We start from the raw sequence: 13201 nt of genomic DNA, 5'->3' as shown, positions 1-13201 counted from the left end.
ATTAAGAAACACATCATAGAGGGTGAAGTTCAACCTCAGAAGAAATACTGACTTCCTTCAGCATTGCCATAGATAATAGTGATGACCCACAGATTTTAGCATATGGGAATTATCCATCACCAACTAAGGGAAATGCAACTCATAGGGTGGTAGATGACTCCATATTGAGGCAACCATGTTCACCATTCATATGGCTGACAGGGCTAATATGGAATTCTGCTGCCTTCAACAAATGACTTATTTGAAAAGAGAAAAAGAAGGAAGGGAGAAGGAAGGAAGGAAGAAAGGAAGGAAGGAAGGAAGGAAGGAAGGAAGGAAGGAAGGAAGGAAAGAAGGAAAGAATCCCTGCAATTAGTCTAGTACCCACCTGGCACTATACATAGTTGTAACAATATTGACTATATTCTCTATGTTGTACTTTACATCCCCATGAATAGATACAGAGTACAAATAATGGCACTTTCAAAGGGACTCAAAGGCAACAGACATTACCAAGCAGAGGTAGAGCTATTATAGAATAGCAAAAATAGAAAAACAATATATCCCTGAGGACTGGCCCTACGTACCCAATGAATGAAGTGACTTCTGGGGTTTCTAGAAGACAAATAGGGAGACTTGGAAGGTAGCTGGAGATCTTGTCAAAAAAGGTTGAACATAAGACATCCACATTGTAATTGTGATGTTACACTTTTTTTTTTTTTTAAATTCATCAGATTGGTCTGCTCTGGCCATGGGCAACATGATTTGTATATTAAAAACAAGCTGCAAATTATATAGATGTGTTTCAAATGTTACCTTCTCACCTTCTTTCTTGGGGTTATTGATCATAAAGTGGAGTGAATGTCTCTCTAGCTCTAGTCTGCAGCCCCTCCTTTTCTCCTCCATCTTTGCACCATCTGCTCTCACCCTTCTGTGCCCCCTGCTCTCTAAGCACTACCCCTTCTGAAATGGACTTGTAACTTCTTGTGCAAAAGAAGTAAAAGAGAGAAACGAAAATGTAGAAGCATATATAATCCTCCCTTTCTCCCATTCCACCTTCTGCCTTCCAAAAGGGGAAACATCTGTTTCGGGATTTTTGACACTACTAACCTTTGCTTTGCTGACTGACCATAAAGCAGAAGAGAAATAAAGTAGAAACTGAGATCAGACAAAGTGTTCTACCTTTCATGAGAACAGACGGGAGAAAAAGGAGAGCAAAGAAATGAGGAAAAGAAAAGAGAACTAGAGAAAGAAAAACATCATGACAGATCTTAAGAAGCTACTGTAAACATAAAAACTACAGTCATAAAATTTTAGAAGAAAATATTGGAGAAACTCTGACACCACGCATAGGAAAAATTTGGTAAAAAGGACAAAAAAAAGAATAACCAAAAAAGGAAAAAAAATGTAAATTGAACTTCATCAAAATTAAAACCTTCTGTTCTTCAAAAGAACTTATGAAAATTAAGAACCAAGCAATAGTAAAGGAGAGAATATTTGTAGTACATATATATGAAAAAGTACTCATAGGCAGAATATATAAATAAGTCTTACAATTCAATAATTAGGAGACAATTTAATTGTTAAAAAGGGAAAATTCTGCAACAGACTATAGAAAAGAAGATACACAAATGACCAATAAGCATTTGCAAATATATTCAACATCATTAGTCATTAGCAAAATGCAAATAAAAACCTCGATGGGATACAACTGGAATGGCTAAAACAAAACAAAACAAAACACCAAAATACTGAGTATCTGAGAGGATATGGAGCAGCTAGAGCTCTTATATCTGGAGATAATGCAAACTGGTGCAAACACTTCGGAAAGCAATTGGGCAGTTTCTCATAAAGTTAAATATTAAGTTACTGTATCACCTAAAAGAAATAAACACATATGTCTAAAAGGACTTGTGCATGAAGGTTCATAGTAGGTTTTTTCAAAATAGCTAAAATCTGGAAACATGGCAATATCAAAAGAAGAATGGGCAAACAAATTGTTATATTTTCATAAAATAAAGTACTACTCACTAATGGAAAAAATGAGCTACTGATACAAAGATGAAACTCAAAAATCTTATGTTAAGCAAAAGGAAATAGACACTATACAGTACGAAGTATATGTATATGGAGTTCTAGAAAAAAGCTACATGAGCTACTAGAAAAATTTCCATTACCCAACTAGTTCATTATATTTCTGTTTGACAGAGATGCCCTGGAACAAGAAAACTGATGAGATGAGTGGCTACAAGAAATCAGATGAGAGGCAGCTTGGGGTGGACAGGGGGGGCTTGACTACCAAGGAACATTTGTCAGCTTTCTGGGGAGATGAAAATGTTCTACCTCTTCATTGAGGTTGTAGCTATTCAGGTGTATGTATTTGTCCAAATTCATAAAACTGTACATAAAATATGTGTATTTCATTTTATTTCAGTGAATATGACAGAAATAAATGTGATATTTTTAGGTAGTGATTAGTGCTTTGAAGGAATTAAGAAACTCATGGCATAGAGAATGAGGATGGAGAAATGGACTTCAGATGACATGGTCGGGGAAGGCCTCCAGATAAAACCTAATCACGACAACCAGCCAACCATGCCAGGATCTGCGAAATGAAGGTTCCAGAAAAAGTGAGGCAAGAAGAGTCTGACATGCTCCAGGGATAGACTGAAGGCTGGCGGTGTGTCTGAAACTTGGTGAAAGGGGAAGAGAGTGGCAGAAGATGAAGTCACAGGTAGGTCATGAGGAGCTTTGTAGCATAGTTTTTCTAAAGGTAATGAGGAGCCACTGCAGGGGGTTAAACAGAGAAATAATCCAATTCAGTATTTGAAAATCTTACTGTGACTCTTTTGCAGGAATTTGTTTTTGTTTTTGTTGTTTCAATGCTAAACAAATGTTAGGGGATCAAAAGAAAAGTAGCAAGTGGAGTTAGGAAGGTACTGACCCTGTGGCTTAGTCTAGGGTGGCAGCGGTGGAAATAGTGAATTAAATAAGTTGGGGTATATATTAGAGGACCTTCTGATGAGTAGAGTTGAGGGTAAAAGAAAGAAATCAAATCCGACCACCAAATTTAGTTCTTGATCTTCTGGGAGTGTAATGGTGCCATTTGTGGAAATAATGAAGATTTGGGGAAGAAATGTTGGGGAGAGTGTAAATTAAGCATTTAGATAAATGAGTTGAAATCTCAGAGAAGTCAGGGCTGGGGATAAAAATGTGTGGCATCACCACACCCATGGCGTTTGAAACTGCGGAATTTAGAGGATTTTCTCCATAGAGGAAGGGGAAGACAGCTCATGTTTTAGGCACATTTTCAGGTCCTAATCCACAGAACCTATGAATATGTTTGTTACCTTACATGACAAAAGGAATTTTGCAAATGTAATTAATTTAAAGACCTTGAGATGGAGAGGCTTTCCTTGATTATCCAGGTGGCCCCAATGTAAGAGAGCAGGAAGTCTTCATGGTGGAAAACTTTTTCATGGTTGTTGTGTGAGACAGATGTGACCACGAGAGTAGGTTCAGAGAGAGATTTGACATTGCTGGCTTTGAAGACAGGGGAAGAGGTCAATGAGCTGGAAAGCAGGCAGCCTTGAGAAGCTAAAAAATACAAGAAAATGGTTCTCTCTGAGAGCTTTCAGAAAGGAACATAGTGCCAATGACACCTTGATTTTAATCCAGGGAAACCTGTCTCAGACTTCGGATAATAAATTTATGCTGTCTTAAGCCACTAAGTTTGTAGCAATTTTTTTATGGCAGCAATAAAAAACTAATATAGTGAAGGACTCAGTTCTGGGAACTTTCAATGTTTAGAGGCCAACCTAAGGAAAAGTCAGCTAAACAGCCTGAGCACAAGGAGCGAATATGAAAATAAGAAATCTAGGACAGGGTGGCATCATGAAAACCAAGAAAAGAAAGAAGTGAATAACTACATCAAATGTGCCTAACAGGTTAAGTGAAATGTGGGCAGAGAAGTGACCATTGGATTTGCCAATATGGAAGTCTCCGGTGACACTCACTGGCGCAGTTTCAGTTTCAGTGGTGAGGACTGAAATCTAGCTGTTTGAAAAAACAGTGTGTGAGAAGTGAAAATGGGTATGACTGTTAGCAAAAATTATTTTAATGTGTTTTCTTATGAAGAGGAGCAGAGATATGGGGCCAATATTTCTAGCAGGGACAACTGGGTCGATGGTAAACTTGGGAAAAAAGAAGGAGCAGTTATGGGGGAGAGGTTATGAGTTCAGGTGTGAACACGTGGCCTTGGATATGCCTGAGAGGGACGTCCAGGAGTCATTTGAACGTGCTTGTTTGCAGCTTCGGATTCACTGTGGACTGAGAGATAAAGATTTTTGAAACACAGAAATAGAAATTTTAGTTGAAGTCTTGAGTGAGCATCTGAGGTAGATTAGGGAGACATAGAAGTAAAGGGGAAGGGAAGTAACATTGTATATAAACACAGTATTAACCTGGATGGAAATTTACTCTTTATAAATTGGAAGTGCCGTGTTTCCCCTAAAATAAAACCGGGTCTTATATTAATTTTTGCTCCATTAGGGCTTATTTTCAGTGGATGTCATTTGTTTCATGTACAATAATCCACATTTATTCAAATACTGTCATGTCATCTTCTGTAACATTGTCATAACGTACTAAATGTGTCCATCTGGCTGAGATCTTAACTGGGGCTTATTTTCGGGGTAGGTCTTATTTTCAGGGAAACACCGAATATGACCTGGCTTTAAAAAAAGAAGGTATCGGTGCTGTTTTAGAAGCCCTCTTCAGAGTTTTGAGATAGAAAGTAAATTACCAATAAATCACAAAACGGGTGTGGAGGCAAGATAAAGTAGCTTCAATACAGCTGCTGGAAGCCTTATTCTACTAAAGGTAGAGCATCAAAAAGTTCTTGACACGCTATGCTGGTAGTTCTATTGCTCAAAAGGCAGAGGGCAAATGCTATTGGCACTTAATTCTGATCAACAATGAGATCTAATGATGGCAGTAGAAGTGACGGGAACCTGTGGAGAAAATGCTATCATCTCTGAGTTCATAACAATGTAAGAAGAGAGATAATACATAGTTATTAAGGGTATACCTCTGGAGCCCAACCTGCTAGGTTCAACTCCCTCCTCTGATACTAGCTGGATAGTTTTGGTACATGCTTAAATTACTCTGACTCAGTTTCCTCTTCTGTAAATATAAATTGTAAAAGTACTTAATTCATTGGAGTGTTGTGACAATTAAATGAGCCACTACTTGTGAAACATTTAGGACAGTGCACAATAAAAATATTCAATAAATGCAAGCTAATAATAATAATATCAACTGATATATGTTTACCTTAGATTTCAGGAAAGTTATTTTTGAAAAAATTGTGAAGAAGATGCAATGAAGTTTTCAGGACATGATCCCCCATCACTGGATGTCAGACACTATTTGCTTGTGACACCATCCAGGTCATCTGGCACTGGAACCAGGGTTGGTGGAGCATCTGCAGTCGTCAAGAGAAAGAAGCACAAGAAGGTGATTTAAAGTCCATAGGAAGGACTAAACATTAAAATGAAGGAACCACATTCAGTCAGCAAGTCTCGGGTACAAGGTCAGGGTAGAGACAAGGGACAAAGCTAAAGGGTGAAGAAATGAGTAAACTTTGAAGCAGAAGAGGAAGCGACAGAGTGGGAGGGATGCTAAAGGGTCCATGACAACTGAACACCTGGGGCCTCATGTTCCTAGAGTCTGTTTTATGTCCTTATCTATGTGGTATGACTGAGGATCATGTAGATTTTGATACTCCATAAAATTCAATTTTTACGATGTGATCACAAAAGACCCCAGGCCAGAGCAGAGAACATTGTTGGGAAACAATAAAAATATTTTGTCTTTTGCTTCACACATATCTGTAACTACACTCACACACACACACACTCACACACACATGTGCGCTTTTTGTATTTTCAGCATCTTTTAAAAAAAATCTGAGGATTTTATCACAATGGGTGACAACCCATAGTGCGTAGCACAGTGGGAGGTGGATGAGTAATGGCTGCTCTTTTTAAAGGTGTACCTGGCCTCTCTAGTTCTCCACCTTTTGCCAGTTGGACCACTGCAGATTTTGAATTTGTGAACCACGGTCAAACACCAAGGCAGAGAGCATAAAACCCAAAGCAGCAGGCAAAAAGGAGAAGGTATCCAAAGAGGAAAAAGCAGTTAGCAACTGTGTCCTGCATCTGCGAACCAAAGGGTGCGTGATGGGTAAATGGACTGATCTGGTTTAAAGGGCCACAGTTACAAAATCCTTTGTAGTTGCAAAGGACACTCTGATGAGCTTAGATTTTAAAGGAATATTGGAAGGGGATTCAAGGAGGAAGAGGGGACACACAACTAAAGAATAAATCAAAAGATTGGTTTAAATCTCTAAGAAGGAGATTGGATACTCAAAGTGAGTTGAAGTTTCTGTGGACTGTTTTTCCTTTGTTAAATTCAGAGCAAGAAGGAGATAAAGGAAGACTGCCTGCTGGTAATGGATAGTACAGTGCTAACAGATGACAAAAAAAGCGAACAAGACTAATCAACTAACTCCTATTTAGCTTTCATCTCCAACCAGGAGAATAATCTCCAAAGTGGCAAAAGGAGAGCAAATATGGTTAGGGGAAAATTGAAATTCAAGCTGGTGAGGAGATAGTATGAAAATATAAAGCCTTTCTAATCCTCCAGTCTCAGAAAAATTACATCTCAGGGGAGTGAAAGAGCTAGAGATTTTATTACAAAACCACCAAAATGTTTGAGAACACCTAAAAAAATGAAAGAAATTGGAAGTGGAAGAAAAGCAATTTTTTTCTTTCTTTTCAATTATTGATATTTTTCTCTTTATTAAAATAATACATGTTGGAAATAGAGAATTTAGAACATACAGAAAGGTCTTAGAAAGCACAAAAGAAAGTACCTATACTTTTTCCTCTCAGAGTCAAGTCTGATTACTGCTTTGGCAGGTTTTCTTTCTGAAGTTTTACATGCACTTTTACAGTGGTGATAACTGACTGTCCAATTATTCATCAGGTTTTACTGACTTTAACATTAAATCACAAACATTTTTCAGTCCACTGATAATTCTTCCAAAAAAAATCTCTTTTATAACTATATAATATCATATCCTATATATGTATATATGAAGATATACATATGTAATATAATTTATTTAGCTCTTCTCTTCAGTGATACTTGTTTCCGATTTTTCACTGTTACAAATAAAGTATTATGGACATCATTACATATAAATATTATTTTTTCAGATTTTGCCTTAGCATGCATTTCCTTATTATAATCTGAGGAAAATATGTAAAATGTCTCTGCATATTCTTTAACTGCTTTCCAGAATTCGATTCAATGTACACATATGTGAATGCTGTCCCATGGATTCCTCACGTGAATTGAGTATCACATTTACTTAACAGTCTACAACTTAAGGGTGAAAAAAATGGTATCTTGTTATTTTGATTTGATTCCTTTGAATCAAAGTGAGTTAGAGAGTTTTGGTATATTTATTAGCCATTTGTATTTCCTCTGTTATTAATCATCTCTGCATTAATTGTCATTTTTTTTGGTAAATGTCTCTACAAGATTTTTAAAATTTGTATTCTGTTGTAGAGTAGAAAAGGGTATCAATGCAAAAAAAAAGAAAAAATCAGTCTCCATTAATGATTGTTTTAATTAGGATATTTTATCTGATATCAGTAATTGAATATCTTCTTGTTTCTGATTGTCTGGTATCCTTGGTCTATCTTCTTGTAGTCATCTTTGAAATGCTCTTCTAAGCAGCACAGAACAATTTTTTTTTAACCTTCATATTTATAACCATTACTGAAATGATTGGTACTATGTCTCTTAATTTGTTTTGTATCTTCTAGTTTGATGTGCTTCCATACAATTTCAAATTTTAAAATAATTTTTATTGTTGTTAAAATCTGTTTTTTGTTTTATTCTATAGTAGTTTGGGAAGTGATTTATTTTTCTTAATTTTACTAGTCATAACATTTCTTATAATTTCTACACTGGTATTTCCCTATTTTCCTATGACAAAAAGAAATTCTGACTTTCAAGTCACTTTGTTAAAGGAATTTATCACTCCTTTACTATTCTTTTCCTGCCCACTTCTTAGTTTTTGTTTATTTTTTAAAAATTAGAGTTACGGACCTGGTTTGTTATTAAATATTGTTCTGCATAAAACACCATTTTCAATAATTAATTTTGTATTTTGCATTCAGTGAATAATCATGCCACAACTAGCTTTAGTTCATTAAACTATGTTGCTTTAAATCTCACAATCAGTCCTTTATATTACAAGATTACTATTCTTAGGATCTTAAAGTGTCCAAAGAATGTTTTTTTCTGAAAGACTATGTAAGTCTTATGTCTAATGGAGCTTTAACTATCTAAGAAAATTCTTGTTATCTTTACATTTGAATAGCATTTGAGTATATGAATCTCGAGGAACCTACTACTTAACTTCAAAAAAAATTAATACCAAATTTTTCTCTATCTTGATTTATCCACTTAAGTATATCTTCACCACAAGGAAAGGAAAACAAGAAATACATTTTCAGTGTCTTTAAACTCAGCTATTCTCTTGCTTTCAACTAGATTGGCGAGAGTGCCACACATAGAAATGTTGAGGTACATTTTCTTTCTTCTAAGAATTTTACATTGTCGTTTACAATTTAGTAGCATATAATGAGACTGGTATAATTTTTGTCCCTTTTTCTGGTAATCTTTTACTCCCCTGACTATATCGTTGTAGAATTTAACTATGTAAAAGTGTGACCTCTTACTATTCATTTTACTTAAAACATATGGATAACTCTTAATCTACAGGCTCATGCCAATTTTTACCCAATGGAAATGCTGTTTCTTAAGTCTTTGATTAGGCTTTCATCCATTTTCTTCCCCCCCTTGCTTTATCATAATATGCACAACTTTTAGTCTCTATTCTCTACTTTCCACATTTTTTCTTTTATAACATTTCCAAAATTTCTTTGTCCTTTTATTCAGAACACTGGGAGAGCTTTTTTAGAGTCTAATCACCAATTCAGTTTTCTCAATTTTATTCTTGCTTTTTACTGTTTCCAATGTGGATTCTAATTTTTCTACTTTAGGTAGTTCCCTTCTACAACTTATTACTTCATCCCATCTTTTTCTGCTCTGTATGTCCCTGTAATGGGTGTCATAATCCCCCTGGGATAATTTGTCTAAGCCAGTTTTAATTGTTTTATTTTTCATTTCAGTAATAGTCTGAGGAACATTCATAGAATTCAAGTCAGGTCAATGTGAAGAGAATTTGACTGGAAGCTACTGCACAATGCTTTTCTCTTAAGAAAGAGACTTAGGAAGAGTCATTCGTTTTTATCATATGCACATTAATGTGTATGGCTGTGACACATGGAACTGCTGCAGCCATTTTGAGACCATGAGGTAAACCAGCCTGAAAACAAAGAACCAACACGATTAGGTTGGAAGGACACAGAGGCCCAGATGACATCTTGACCTCTAATGAGCCTGCATGGGAATCTACTCTGCATACATTTACCGTATTTCCCTGAAGATAGGACCTAGCCACACCATCAGCTCTAATGCATCTTTTGGAGCAAAAATTAATATAAGACCAGGTCTTATATTACATTATATAAGACCTGGTGTTACGTTATGTTATGTTATGTTATACCCAGTATTATATTATATTATATTATATTATATTATATTATATTATATTATATTATGACCCGGTCTTATATTATATTAAGACCGGGTCTTATATTAATTTTTGCTCCAAAAGCCGCATTAGAGCTGATGGTCTGGCTAGGTCTTATTTTCAGGGAAACATGGTAGTTAAGTGACAAAATAGTGTATTTATTGCTTAATCTGTCCCACATCAGAATTGCTACTTGCAGCCAAAGACATCCTAATTAATACTTGTCCTTGTTTCTTTACAGTGGTCATGTTATTAGAATTTTATTAAGGCAAATATTCTCATTTTCCATTGGTTCTTATATAACATTATTTCAGAAGTATCTTTTCTCTGAATCTTCAGGATAATTCTTTACTTTCATGTTGGAAAACTTTTCCATAAATCCTATGGCATGCTATTTAATACTATCTTTTTTCCTCATCCTTGAGACTTCTATACTGATGCTTTATTTTACGGAATACAGAGTACATGCATGATTCTTATCTAGATAGCTACTATGAACTGATAAATTTTTGCTTTTAGACCTACATCTGCCTGGGGAAATGTATTCAGTACAGGATAATGTGTTCAGACTCTGTTTTGTTTAGATAGACAGGTAGATGATAGATAGATAGATAGATAGACAGACAGACAGACAGACAGATAAATAGATAGAAGATAGGTAGATAGAAATGTCATCTGTCCACAAAGAAATTTTTTTTTTTTCTAACTATGGTAAAGAGTCAGACGGTACTATAGATCTTTTTGTACAAGGGAAGTGCATTAAAAGAAATTATGTCTGTCATTTCACACTGCCTAAATAGTCCTTATTGCTTGCCCAGCACCAGTGTACAAGACTTTTCCTGAGGTAACTGCATAGTACAGGATATAACATAAGACTTGCTTCTTTCTCTACTTTCAATCATATTGTATGCTGGGAACTGTAACATCGGAATGAAATTAGGAAAAAAAAGGATTGCTGGAAAAAGTAGAGGTAGGTGGATGACACTATACTCAGTAAAAAATCATTGCCCTGGAATATCAAGGACTTGACCTATTTCAGATTAATACTATTTCCAATTTTAATTTAATGCCAAAGAATTAAAATCATGAAAAATTAGTTTTAGCATATAAATATGGAAAATGAGATATAAAATATGGTAAGGAATAAATTAAATTTAAAATCATTCTTTAGAAAGCTTGTTTTAATAAAAAAAGTTGGTCACCCGAATCAGTTGAAGACTACTTATCTTTTTCCTGTTTTACCTGGAAAGGGGGAAAAAAATGACAAAATAGTAATCATATTCTGGGCTTTGTTGTATTATCACAAATTGTTTATTTATAGACTGCCTATATCCTACCATCATACATCACTCCAAATTTTTCTTCAATTATTTCAATGGTGTGATTTTACAGGTAGAGGCTCATTTGTAAAAAGGACTTTCAATAGATTGTCCCTATTGTATGTATTGGTGTTATGATCCTGGATAAGTTATCTTCTACTGAACTTCTTGTGCATTAGAGTTTGGTTGGCTGCCACATTTTCTCATCAACATAATTCTTAAGTCACAAACTTAGGAGCAGACATTGGGGATGCAGCTGTCCATGCGATTCTGGTACAGTGAGTGGACTGGGTCTAAAATGAAATGGTGTTTCAAGTCATTGGAAATTCTCCTCACTCAATAGCATATGGTCTTTTCTTATTTTTAGTTTCTTGTGCCATTGCCATTTTTATCCCTTAATAGAATTTTGTAAGTGTTTTACCTGAGAGTTGTAAGAGGGTATGACAGACACCAGGATCTGACCTCTGCATTAATTATAATTCCTCTGTTGTAAAAGGAAAATATGTAGATCAGCAAGCTTGCAAGTATTTCTCTTACACATTCTATAATCTAATAAAAATGTTAAGCAGATTCTAAGGAATAGAAGGGTGTTGAGTTCAAGTATCAAAAGCATGATTGCGTGTGCCTCTTGTTTATACTGTGCCTCACCAGTCTCCCTTTCTGATGAAGCTGACTAGATAAGCTGGGATGCTGCTAGTCAAGTCATCCAGTGTCTTCCTTGGAGCTCTGATGTTTCTGGGCAGCCACGGCTTAGGAAGGGTTTGAGAGAAATGGGGGTGATGCGTGTAGGTGTATCATCTTTCAGTCGCATTCCAACCATAGCAGGTCCACTTTTATATGTTCTGTAAATTATGATTCTATATAAGACTGTATTTGAAAAAGAGAATTATGTTGCTTAGAAAAAAAAAGAAAATAACAGTGAGAAAACCTTCCTATTGAAGTAATTTTCCTGCAGGAAGAGATTTAATAAAGTCTCTCATAACATTCTTGAGACCATGATAATAAAATGTGGACTGGACAAGAGTACAGTCGGCTAGTTTACAGCTAGCTTAACAGCCATGCCTACCAACCATGTCAACCTGGTCTTCTCTAGTGATATGGCCGTGGGATCCTGACCATTCAATATTGTGGTTATCAAATTGAAAGCAAATATAAATGACATACTATTTAAAATGTGCAGATAATTAAAAGTGAGTTAACCAGGTAACATGTTGAGTGGTGATCAATATTTAAAATTATTTTAACAGACTGAAAACTGATAATATTAAATTAAAGATATATTTCAAGTCCACCCTTAGTCTTAAACATTATTTTCTCAATTGAAGAATAGATGAAGTGTAATAAACGAATGGGACTATATGAAACTTAAAAGCTTCTGCACAACAAAAGAAACCATCGACAAAATAAAAAGGCCACCAACTGAATGGGAGAAGATTTTTGCAAATAGTTCCTCCGATAAGGGGCTAATATCCAGAATATACAAGGAACTCATGCAACTCAACAACAAAAAACAAACAACCCAATTGAAAAATGGGCAGAGGACTTGAAGAGACATTTGTCCAAAGAGGACATACAAATGGCAAATAGACATATGAAAAAATGCTCAACGTCACTAATCATCAGAGAAATGCAAATAAAAACCACAATGAGGTATCACCTCACCCCAGTCAGAATGGCTATCATCAACAAGACAAATAGTAACAAATGTTGGAAAGGCTGTGGAGAAAAAGGAACCCTCATACACTGTTGGTGGGAATGCAGACTGGTGCAGCCTTTATGGAAGGCAGTGTGGAGGTTCCTCAAAAAATTACAAATAGAATTGCCATATGACCCAGGAATCCCTCTCCTGGGTATTTACCCAAAAAATCTGAAAACATTTATACATAAAGACACGTGTGCTCCAATGTTCATTACAGCTTTGTTTACGGTGGCCAAGACATGGAAACAACCAAAATGTCCTTCGATAGATGAATGGATAAAGAAGTTGTGGTATATATACACAATGGAATATTATTCGGTGGTAAGAAAAGATGATATAGGAACATTTGTGACAACATGGATGGATCTTGAGAGTGTAATGCTGAGCGAAACAAGTCAGACAGAAAAAGCAGCGAACCGTATGATTTCACTGATATGTGGTATATAAACCAAAAACAACAAAAGAACA

General features: G+C 35.6%; 1 long non-coding RNA gene across 6 annotated transcripts in view; it reads right to left on the bottom strand.

Annotated features, from left to right (window-relative positions):
* Nucleotides 1-13201, bottom strand: part of LOC141570624 (uncharacterized) — a 755563-nt gene that overhangs the window by 46632 nt on the left and 695730 nt on the right. For 5 of the 6 annotated variants that reach the window (XR_012494839.1, XR_012494838.1, XR_012494842.1 and 2 more), the window contains one exon: nt 5314-5464. This is a non-coding gene — a long non-coding RNA (uncharacterized LOC141570624). Of the gene's footprint in view, nt 1-1791; nt 3577-5313; nt 5465-13201 lie in introns of those variants that run through there. The other variant, XR_012494840.1, reaches the window with a different exon arrangement.

This window comes from Rhinolophus sinicus, linkage group LG01, assembly GCF_036562045.2.
Source record: "Rhinolophus sinicus isolate RSC01 linkage group LG01, ASM3656204v1, whole genome shotgun sequence".
NCBI classification, from domain to species: Eukaryota; Metazoa; Chordata; class Mammalia; order Chiroptera; family Rhinolophidae; genus Rhinolophus; species Rhinolophus sinicus.
The sequence above is the reverse complement of the archived record's forward strand: the minus strand, read 5'-3'. Positions and strand labels throughout refer to the sequence as shown.